General features: G+C 45.6%; 1 protein-coding gene across 5 annotated transcripts in view; it reads right to left on the reverse strand.

Moving 5' to 3' along the window:
* The window catches only part of FRMD4A (FERM domain containing 4A), a 373,568-nt gene that overhangs the window by 133,637 nt on the left and 227,635 nt on the right, over nucleotides 1-12,296 (reverse strand). The gene's annotated exons all lie outside the window — the stretch shown is intronic.

The raw sequence follows: 12,296 nt of genomic DNA on the forward strand, positions 1-12,296 counted from the left end.
AAATGAAAACTAGCATCTCTAAACCCACTCCAGTGTTCTGGCCTGGAGAATCCCAGGGACGGGGGAGCCTGGTGGACTGGCATCTGTGGGGTCGCACAGAGCCGGACCCAACTGAAGCGACTTAGCAGCAGCAACTCTAAATGGGGTGAGTTTCCGCCTTCTCTGTCCTCGACCATCTCCCAGTGAAGATATTAAAAACACTGAGAGTCAGAACGTGATCAGTAAGAGTCAAAAGGATTGAAAAGTAAGGTGACCCAGACATCCCCCACTTTTGTAAAATCTGATGGGAAAGAGAGCTGCAGTATTCCTTCTCACTGTTTCTATTTAATATTGAGTTCAAGAATCACAGCTTTAGGCTTCCCTGATAATCTAGTAGTTAAGAATCCGCCTATCAATGCAGGGGACATTGGTTCCATCCCTGGTCCGGGAAGATTCCACGTTACGGAGCAGCTAAGCCCATGCGCCGCAACTACAGAAGCCCACGCACCCTAGAGCCCGTGCTCCACAAGAGAAGACACCACAGTAAGAAGCCTGCACATTGCAACAAAAAGTCACCCATGACTGCTGCAACTAGAGAAAGCCTGGGCGCAGCAACGAAGACCCAGCACAGCCAAAAATTAAAAAACTAAATCTTAAAACCAGCATTGTCTGTCCTCGGAGGAGTCAGTTCAGAGATCTAAATGGTGTTTATAAGACCCAATCTAGGAATGGGGAATGGGGGCCAGGGGAAGAGATCCTCCAACTGGAAGAAAAGTCTTTCCTGCTTTGCAGCCTCTGCCCAATTCCCTGAGGTCTGTTTACAACACAAGGTTCACAAAGGACGAAACCTTCCCCTTTGCATCCCTGGCCCTCCCAGGTGACTTTTACCTTTAAAATTCCCCTGAGGTGGAGCAGAGCTCTAGGCTTCCTGCCCACACCACACATTTCCCACTGTGCCTCGAACCCCAAGAGCTGAGTCCCCATGGGGAGGAGTGGATAGATGTTTCCAGGTGTCCACTTCCCATAGAACATTTGAGAGACGACTCCACTTTCCACCTTTTCCTTATCTGGCTTCTCTTGAACACAGGTGGCTTCTTTCAAGTGTTTCTGCTCAAGCAGAGCAGATTAACTGAAGAAGACCACAGAGTGCATGCGAAAACCTTGTGCTTTCCTGGGGCGCTGGGTTTTCCTTTGACGGAGGACGAATCAGAGAAGGATAGGGAGCAGAAGGCCCTTCAAGGAAGGGGTACGGGTGCTTGCCCATCTGGCACCACCCACGGGCTGAACGTGTGACATTCCTCTGTGTCCCCAGGGCTCCGAGAGCCAATGGGGTGAGGGGATCTGCAGAGCAGGGCTGTCTGCTGAGCTAGAGTCTTCCTTGGGAATCCAAGGTAGTCTGGAGGGCATGGAGTCATTTTCTTTTGAGATTCACTGGTAAGAGGGAGATGCTGATAGGAGGGAAAGTGATGTCACGGAGTTCACATGTCCTTCGGACATCTGTTTTACTGTGTTGATTTTTAGTTGCTAAATTGTGTCTGATTGTGTCCAACTCTACTATCCCATGGGCTGTAGCCCACCAGGCTCCTCTGCCCATGGAATTTCCCAGCCAAGAATACTGGAGTGGGTAGCCATTTCCTTCTCCAGAGGATTTTTCCAACCCAGGGATTGAATCCTGTGTCTGCTGTATTGGCAGGGGATTCTTTACCCCTGAGCCACCAGGGAAGCACTGTTTCACTTTCTACTGAATAAGGCATGCTGCTTTCTCTGATCTTTTGATTCATGGTATGGAAAGACAAAATGTGACTCTGCAGGGGTGTGTGAAAGTTCAGACAGGGCTGGGAAGATGGTGCCACTTTCTCCCACTCCACAAGGTTTTATCCCAGGTCATTAAGTTGCTAAAGGAAGAGGCTTGAGGTCATTTATCAGCAGTCTCAGAGTTAACAATATTCTCAGAAAGATTTCTACTTTGAGGGTCTCCGAGTGTTCCAAAGAAAGAGCCCCATGAGACCCCCCAAGTGGCAGGTGTTATGAACCTTCTCCAAAAGTCCTGAAAGCCGGAGGAACTCGTCATGATTGCCTTGCTCCGGGGACCTTAGTGGTGGTCTTCAGACTCAACTGAGAATCTTAACAAAAAACATTCCTCCATGGTCAGGAATGAGAGAAATTCCAGCTTTCATGGAAGATTCATGAGAGAATTATAACAGAAAAGATGATGAGCAACCACATGGAAGGTTGAGGAGATTTCCATGAGGACAACCTTTGCAAAGTTCAAGCAAAACAACCTGCAGGGCTGTCCAGTGGATTTCCTAGTAAATCTTCACCCATTGTAATAACCATCTTTCTTTGCACCCACAATATGCCTGAAGAAGATGGTTTCCTGCCATCCTCTTTAAGACACTTTCTACTTTGGGACTTTGAATAAATGCATCACTGGACCTCGTTGAGTTTCAGTTTTCTCATCAGTAGAATAAGGAGAACACTTTCTTTTCTTTCTTCATTTCTCCCTTTCTTGGCCATGCCTTGTGACTTGCGGAAACTCAGTTCCCTGACCAGGGATCAAACCTATGGCCCCTGCACTGGGAGCAAGGGAGTCCTAACCACTGGACCTCCAAGGAACTCCCAGGAGAACAGTTTCTTTTTCAAGTACTGTACTAAGTCTGGTGAGGTGGAACTCTGTACAGGTGATTTGGACACTCTAAGACACACCACAAAGATCAAGTCTGTATTATTATTTTTTTTGTTCCCTGGTCTTTACAGATCATCTGAACTCCGCAGAATCTCTGTTCTGTTTACAGTTCTGTTCTTGGTTTTTTTTTTTTGCATTTATGTTTTAGAATTTATTGGAATCTTTAATAAGACTTAAAAAAAAAGAGGTGGGAAGCACTGTGGAAGTGTGTGTCTGCACGTGTCTGTGTATTGGTCACCGTGTCTACCATCCCAGTGGGTCCTCACACCCACATCAGCCTCGCTGTGCCCGGTGCCTGCCCCGTCTCATTGCACAACCTGTAGTGTCTACAGGAAGACACCCCCAGGCAGTGAGGGGCTGGGGTGCAGGATGAGACTGATGTGGTCTTGCACACTTCCTCTTTCTGAGCCCTTTGCCAGGTTTCCATCAGTCGAGTCACTTCACGTTTGTCTGGGGCACTCACACTTGGTGGCCCGGGGATTTCTCCCAGTGTCCGCAGCATACACTGCATTTCGTGATCTTGAGGAATCTCTCCTGTGGAGGTCGCAGGCACAGCCCAGATGATGGGTCTGTGTGCGTTTGTTTCTAGAGAGCTGAAGACAGAAGGCCCTCTCTGTCTTCTTTCCCTTCCTCTCTCTGTCACGTGAGCACAAACACCAAGCCGGCATGCATCCATCTAAGAGATAAGGACTGGGATTCTGTGAGTCCGAGATGAATGTTTACATTGGTTCCTTTGTCCTGTGGGACTTGATTCTGGGCTTTTGTTTCTCTCATCTTCAGAAGAGATATCATCTGCTCATTAGCAAACCTCCTGGAAGATCCTGGCTAAAGACTGCTTATTTCAATTTCAGCAAGAAGATGGTACTTAGATCCAAGTAGCAAATATGGACCAGGGATGACTGTTCAAACTTTAATCATATGTGATGTTCGCAGTTTAATGGGGACATCTCAGCCCAGGAGGCTGGACAAGACCCCCAGCACAAAGGAGGGATTTTAAGTTTTTTTTTTTTCCACATTGACTATGCACCTGCCTGGTAGGCTTCAGTCCATGGGGTCGCGAAGAGTCAGACATGACTGAGCGATTTCACTTTTACTTTTCACTTTCATGCACTGGAGAAGGAAATGGCAACCCACTCCAGTGTTCTTGCCTGGAGAATCCCAGGGACTGGGGAGCCTGGCGGGCTGCCATCTATGGGGTTGCACAGAGTCGGACACGACTGAAGTGACTTAGCAGCAGCAGCATGCGTCTGGTTCAGTGATACATCAAAAGAAGCTGATTATCAAAATTTACTTAGAAAAATGCTAGTGCCAACTTTTTCTCCAACCCAACAAGACATATTTCTGTGCATTCTCAGATGGTGACCAGGGGTCCTGCCTCTTTGGTTATAATATTTGACAAGATACATTTTGAGATCAAGCATTTAAATGTGATAGATGGATTTATTTAAAGAGTGGATGGTCATCCCCTTCAGTTTAAATGTGAGATTCAAACAAGGCAGCTAGTCATCTTGACCAGTCCCTTACTTCACCCAACTTAAGTCATCTGAGGATCAGATAACTCCTCCGAGGGACTGAATAGCAGTGTAAGGTCCTTCAGCAAGTGAGCCTCTCTTCTTGTCTCTTGGAAGATATGCCACTGAAGACGACTGGAAGCTGGACTGCAGAGTTCTTTATTTCCTTATAACTTTAAGACCTATCATCTAAGGGAATCCTTCTCCCTAAACATTGGAAAAAACACTTGACATTTTATGACCTAGAAATTGCTGTTTTGCAAAGCTTTTGAAAATGATTGTGGCAACTAATTTTTGACAGCAATCTCACTCTGCCAGTGGAGAATTCCAAGCAGGCAGGATTCCATCCTGAAGGTGGGGAAAGTGCTGGGATTAGAGTCCACGGCCACCCCATCACTCCCTCTAGCATGACAAGTCCACTGTTCCCTGGCCGGACTAACTGATGGGCCTCTCCAGTTGACGGAGGAAGCCACATCCCAGAAGAGAGACGGCCAGATGGAAAGCCTGGCAGGAGGAGCTCTGGTTTCCTGTGCCGCTTCCCAGGAAAAACACATCATCCCAGGCCCACTTCCCATGTGAGCTTTCCTAGGAACCAGACACACATTTCTGAATGAGTTTTATCCATCCCTTGGCCATAAATTTCCTTTCCATCATCCACTTGAAACACAACCAAGCTGAAAAACAACAGATACGCTGTTGGAGCAAAATGGCCACGTGGGGCATCAGTGACCCCTTTCTAAACCTCCTCCTGCTCCACTTAAAGGCAATACTTCCAGCCCTGGTCACTGCTGACCAGATTCTAACGTTCTGCATCTTGGACAGATTATGACTGTTATTTCCTGCTCTTTTTGGTAGAAAATAAGGGGACTGAAAAGAAAGGAGAAGTGAGAGAGGACCCACTGTAGTTATGTTTTCTGCCTCCTGGTGAAGGAAGAGTGGAGGGCGGGAGCTGGCATTCGTGGCTTGGGGAAAATGACAAGATAAACAAACAAAACATCTTTCCTCACTTTTGTGCTGTTGAAGAGATCAGAAGTTGGTTCTCTGGAGAAGATGATACCCAGGAAGCTGGGATGAAGTGGGCAGAGCGATCAGGGATTAAAAGGAGGTCTACACCCCAGTGGTGGCCACTCCCCCCCCCCAAATGCTAAAGTGGGAGCTGACATCCCAGGAGCGAAGTAAGGCAATGAAGAGTCACGAGAAAAGACCCCAAGCGCTGATACTCGGGGTTCCTGCTGAAAGAACGAGCTTGCCAGGGACACAGACACAGGGGACCATCTCCACCTGGGCACTGGGAGCTTTTGAGTGTCTCACTCTTAGTTGTGGATGGAAAGCCCCCTACACAAAAGGCAGAGTGCATGCTCGCTCTGTCACTTCAGTCATGTCTGACTCTTTGCAATCTCATGGACTGTAGCCTGCCAGGCTCCTCTGTCCATGGGATTCTCCAGGCAAGAATACTGGACTGGGTTGTCATGCCCTCCTCCAAGGGATTTTCCTGACCCAGAGATCGAACCAGTGTCTCTTATGTCTCCTGCATTGGCAGGCGGGTTCTTTACCACTAGCACCTCCTGGGAAGCCCACATAAAAGACAGAGACCAAAAAAATCAACAGGAAACAAAAAGAACTGGAAAGAAACAGAACATGCATGATAATTAACATTACTGGAGAGATAAGAGGATATTTAGGGACTTCCTTGGTGGCTCAGAGGGTAAAGCGTCTGTCTACAATGCGGGAGACCCAGGTTAATCCCTGGGTTGGGAAGATCTCCTGGAGAAGGAAATGGCAATCCACTCCAGTACTATTGCCTGGAAAATCCCATGGACAGAGGAGCCTGGTAGGCTACAGTCCATGGGGTCTCAAAGAGTCGGAGACTACTTCAGTTTCACTTTCACTTTCAAGAGGATATTTGGTTCAAAGACAATAATAGGATTATATGTATCTAAAGAAAATCAGTTAATATGAAGGAAGTCTGAGAAATTCAAAGCATGATAGTAAAGGTTAAAAAGTCAATAGAGGAGATTAAAGATAACATTGAGGAAAATCTTCCAGAAAGTAGAACAAAATGACAAAGAAGGAAAATAGGAGAAACGAGATGTCAAAGCAGGAGGTCGTGCCCAGCCTCTGATTAGTGGGGGCTCCAGAAGGAGGGCAGAGAGGAAACAGAGAGACATCATACAAGAAATAATACAAAAACCCCGCCAGATATGAAGAGGAATACGAACCTCAGACTAAAAGTGTCCATCTACACAACACAGCGGGTTTACCAAGACCTACTTCAAGGCACACCATCCTGCAATTTCAGATAAAGGGAAACAGAAGGAAATCCTAACAGATCCCATGGAGGTCATGGTGGGGGTAGTCCACTTAGAGTGTACAGGCACAGACTTCCCCAGAGCAACTCTTGAAGACTCTGAGGCAACACCTGTGATATACTGAGAGGTATTCTGTATTTTCACATCCAGTGAAACTATGAAATCAGATGTGATGGCAAAACAAAGACTTTTTCAGGTGTGCAAGGACCCAGACATTTCAATTCCCATATACATTTTCCCTGGATTACTGCAGGACGTTCTCCAGTGAAACAAAAGTGTAAAAACACAAGAAGACTCGGGACTCAGGAAGCAAAGTACCTACTCCAGAGTTGGGGTGAAGGAAAGACGGGACAGGAACGGGGACATCCTGGGCTGAGGGCTGCAAATGAGGCTACGTTCAGACGGGAGCAGAAGGACAGAGCGCTCCAAAAGGGAGGTCCCAGGAAGAACAACAGAGGCAACAGCAAAAAACCCAGCCAAAGAGAGGAACAGATGAATTACCCAATGTGTATGGAAATTAACGTCTATTATTTTCAAATAGACATTTGAAAATCTGTAGGAGCTTTTGGGAAAAAAAGATGGATGCATAGAAACTAAAGCAAGTAATGGCAAAATGGTTATTACCTTTAGGTAAAATAACTGGTTGTCTAAAAAGGAATTGCAGCCCCAGGATGCTACTTGGGTTAGTCATAACAATGGTATGTGGATGGGTATGCCGTTTGCGTAGGATTGTGGTATCACCACACTGGGAGAAATGGGAAGGGGAAAGTGCGGGTGGGTGCATAGGAGACCTCAGTCCTCACCTATATCAAAAATGGATAAATCAAGGAATAAGACCTTGTTCCAGTTATTTAGAAGCAGAGAGAGGCAAATACCAGAAGAAACAGCTAAAAATTGTTGGAAGTGGTGGGGGGTGGGCTCTTTTTCATAAACAGCCTCTTGACTTTTAAACCATATCATATATTACTTAGATAAACATAAATGTGTTAAAAGTGGATGAAGCACTTCCCTGATGGTCCAGTGGCTAAGAGTCTGTGCTCCCAATGTAGGAGGCCCTGGTTCAATCCCTCGTCAGGAAACTAGATCCCACAAGCTGCAACTAAGATCTGGCCCAGCCAAATAAATGAATACATATTAAAAAAAAATAAGAATCTTTTCTTTTTAAAAAGTGAATGAAATAAGTTGGAGGAAGTGGGAATGAACAGCTTATTGTATCTGAACAATGTAGATTTTGATTTTAGTACATTGTAGGAATTGCTTCCCAAGCCACAGGGAGGGTGCTGGGTCAGCCAGTATCAGCATCACCCACCAGTGATGCGTCTGGCCCTGCTCTCGGGCCCCTCAAGTCGCCAGAGGGCAGTGCGGGCGGCACAGAAGACTGCAGCCAAGATGAACTTGGATCTGATTCCAAGCGAGCAATTCTACCTCAATGGGAGCTAGTAACGTGCCTGGTGGGGTGCTGGCCACCTTCACATCTGTCTGGCTTAATCTTCCCAAAAAGCTAGTGGGTGGGGTTTTTTTAATATTCTTGTTCAACTGAAGAGGAAAATGAAGTTTGGAGACATCACAGAAGGTGTCCACATTTATTGCAGTTGCTAAGACGCAGAGGTAGGAAGGGAACCCCGAAGTCCAAATCCCTAATCACAGTCACTCTGCTCCAGAGCCTCCGCCATCTGTACATATTTACAGGTGCCAAGCCTGTCCACCACTTCAGGTTCCTTGTCTTTGACTAAGTTACTAAGTGTCTCCAGCACCACTTTCCTCCCTCAGTAAACTTGATTCCATCTCACTCGTGAGTCTCACATAACGTAATATATGTGAAAGAGATGTTTAAACAAATGAAATTATTTACAAAACAGAAAGAGACTTAAAGATATAGAAAACACACTTATAGTTACCAAAGAGGAAACGTGGTGGCAGAGGGATAAATCAGGAGCTTGGGATAAACATACACACACCGTTATGCATGGAGATAAAGCCTGAATATTCATTGGAAGGACTGATGCTGAAGCTCCAATACTTTGGCCACCTTATGTGAAGAGCCAACTCATTGGAAAAGACCCTGGTGCTGGGAAAGATTGAGGGCAGGAGAAGAAGGGGGTGACAGAGGATGAAATGGTTGGATGGCATCACCGACTCAATGGACATGAGTTTGAGCAAACTCTGGGAGACAGTGAGGGAAAGCTTGGTATGCTGCAGTCCATGGGGTCACAAAGAATCTGACATGACCGAGCAACTGAACAACGATCACTACTATATATAAGACAGATGACCAACAAGGACCTACTGTATAGCACAGGGAACTCTACTCAATATTCTGGGATAACCTATATGAGAAAAGAACCTAAAAAAGAATGAATATATATAACTGAATCATTTTGCTGTACACCTGAAAATAACTATAGCATTGTAACTATACTCCAATAAAATTAAAAGAAAAATTGTATATACTCTATGTGTCAATTATGCAAATGTCTCATCATTGATGATGAGAGACAGGTGGCCTTGTGACATGATTCTGTCTCCTTTGTCACCACCAGAAAAGCCATCTCCGGCTTACTGGCAGGACTCACTACGCTCCAGGACAGATGCTGAGAAGAGAGAGCAGGGGCTCTAGAGGGGCACGTAGGTCTGCAGGCAGGCTGATGCCATGGGCACCTGGACCCTATATGTGGCTTGTTCCTAATGTATCACCTCCTCCACTTGGGGAACCTATAATATTTAGTTCTGGGGACTTCTTTTTTATTTCCCATTAATCCCAGAGACCTCTGTGATCATGATTCAGAACCACCGAAGTAATCACCTTCAGCTCAGCATCTGTGACTAGACTGAACTGAACAATTCTGAGAGAAACCACGTCCGCTCCCTTAACCCAGGGGCCTGGATACTCACAATCTGGGGGCAACTTTTCACCTGCCAAGGTTAACGGGGATCTCACCCAGGCAGCGACTTTCTAAGCATTTACTGCCCAAGTCTGCCCCCTTGTGGACAGTCCTCACTGCTTATTTCTTTCAAAGTGCTTTCACATGGATTACGCAAAGACCATCAGACACTTGCTACCTATGAGGTAAGTAAGGCTGGTATTATTTTCACTTTATAGTGAGAAAATGAGGTTTAGAGAGAGAAAGAAAACCACAAATCCTAGAATGACATTTAGCGTCTTTGTGCTGCCATTTAGCAAAATCCCCAAATATTCTAGTCTGAGTGCCCTGCGCTTGAGCTCAGGTTAAGTCCTGGTTCAGCAACCGTCACCGAGCGAGGTTCTTTCACAGATGGAATTTGATCACTACCATAGCCTCCAGGATTTTGAACACTTGCATTTGGTGGAACTATTTTGTGCAGTGAGGTGCTGAAATCATTCTAGAAGGAAAAGTGATGGCTGATAGACCATTTCAAGTCTTGTGTGTGTGCTTCAGGGTGTGGTGGGTTGCTGCAGTCCCTCAAAGCTGGGTTTAGTTAAGCAGGAAAAGTACAGGCAGCAGGATGGGAACTCCTTTGAACACAGCCATTGGCCATGTCACAACAGGTGTAGCTGGCTTTGAAGTTCTCTGTGGAGGGTTTGACTGTGAGGGCACAGTGCAGCCCGGAGGCTGAGCTCTGCGATCCTGAGTCAGGCTGCCAGCGTCAGCCACTCAGTAGATATGCAACCCTGATGAATCTCATAACCACCCTGTGTCTCAGCTGCCTCACAGAGAAAGCTAGGATAAAGAACAGTATTCACTTCGGAGATGATGCAAAGTTTCAGCCACATAACTTACAGAGAGCACTCAGTGCCAAGCCCGCCACGGTGCCACGGGAGGAGCTGTCAGCAATCCCTCTCCCTGGCCGCTGATGAGCTGGCCTAAGGCTGCGATCATGAAACAGAAGGAGGTTTGTCGGCGGGTGCAGAGCGGGTCTTTACTTTAAATACATTGCCCCAGTTACGGTTCTCAACCCCAGGATGGAGCGTGTCCTCGGAATTTTCTGTGGGCATTTTGGGTTATCCAGTGAAAGGAAACACTACAAGAATATGGGAAGTTGGATGCAAGAGACTGTCCCACTCAATTAAGAACTGTGAAGAGACGTGGCCCTAAAGAAGATGTACAAATGGCCAGAGAGCACATGAAACGATGCTCAACGTCGCTAATCATCAGGGAAATGCAAATCAAAGCCACAAGGAGAGATCGTCTCACACCACTAGGATGCTGTTTTGTTTTTTTTTTTAAACCCAGAAAATAGTAAGTGTTGGTGAGGATGTGCAAATCTGGAATCTTTATGTGCTGTTGGTGGGAATATAAAATGATACAGTCCTTATGGAAAGCAGTAAGGCAGGTCCTAAAAAACTGAAAAACAGAATTACCACATGATTGAGCAATTCCACTTCTGGGTATTGACCCCAAACAACTGAAAGCAGGGATATGAATAGATACTTATAAACCTATGTTTTTACAGTAGTCACATACGGATGTGAGAGCTGAACCTTAAAGAAGGCTGAAGAATTGATGCTTTTGAATTGTGGTGTTGGAGAAGACTCTTGAGTCCCTTAGACAGCAAGGAGATCACACCAGCCAATCAATCCTAAAGGGAATCAACCCTGAATATTCACTGGAAGGACTGCTGCTGAAGCTGAAGCTCCAATACTTTAGCCACCTGATATGAAGAGCCGACTTACTGGAAAAGACCCTGATGCTGGGAAAGATTGAGGGCAAGAGGAGAAGGGGGTGACAGAGGATGAGATGGTTGGATGGTATCATTGACTCAATGGATGTGAGTGTGGGCAAATTCCAGGAGATAGTGAAGGACAGGGAAGCCTGGCATGCTGCAGTCTGTGGGGCTGCAGAGTCGGAGACGACTGAGTGACTGCACAACAACAATGTTCATAGCACCATTACTCCTAACAAGCAAAAAGTGAAAGTCATGCAAGTATCCACTGAAGGATGGATGAATAAACAAAAGGTGGGAATGCATACAATGGAATATTAGCCGTCAAAAGGAAGGAAATTCTGACACATGATACAATATGGATGAACTTTGAGGACATTATACTAAGTAAAATAAACCCGACACAGAAGGTCAGATATTGCAGGAGTCCCCTTATATGAGGGACCCAGAATAGTCAGATACAGAGAAATAGAAAGTAGAATAGAAGTTGCCTAGGTCTGGGGGTGTGGAGAATAGGGAATCATTGTTTAAGGGATACAGAGTTTCAGTTTAGTAAGAGGAGCAGTTCTGTGGATAGATGGTAATGGTGGTCGCACAACAAGGTAAACATGTGATACCTGTTAAGTGTTAACATACACTTACCAGTGGTTACCATGGTAAATTTTATCACAGTTAAAAAAATGTCTCACTGCCACAGAGAACAGTGGTTGATAAGAGGGTCAGGGTGGGCTGCAGAGGGATGGATTGGGAGCTTGGGATTAGCAGATGCAAACTACTATATATAGAATGGATAAACAAGGCCCCCTACTGAACAGTGCAGGGAATGATATTCAATATCCCAGGATAAACCACAGTGGGAAAGAATACAAAAAAAGAATGAATATATGTATAAATGACTCACTTTGCTGTACAGCAAAAACATTGTAAATCAACTTCTTGTTCTTTTTCAGTCACTAAGTCGTGTCCGACTCTTTGCAACCCCATGAACTACAGTACGCCAGGCTTCCTCCACTAAATCAGCTAGACTTCAATAAATAAATGAAAAAAGTTGTCCCACCCAAAGTGCCAATAGCATCCTTTTGAGAGATACTTCCAGAATATCCAAAAATGATCAAATATACATGCATTTGGTTATAATAGGTTCATTTATACTTATGAGACCTAGTGCAT

Source organism: Bison bison, unplaced genomic scaffold (assembly GCF_000754665.1).
Source record: "Bison bison bison isolate TAMUID 2011002044 unplaced genomic scaffold, Bison_UMD1.0 scf7180017864461, whole genome shotgun sequence".
Classification (NCBI taxonomy): Eukaryota; Metazoa; Chordata; class Mammalia; order Artiodactyla; family Bovidae; genus Bison; species Bison bison.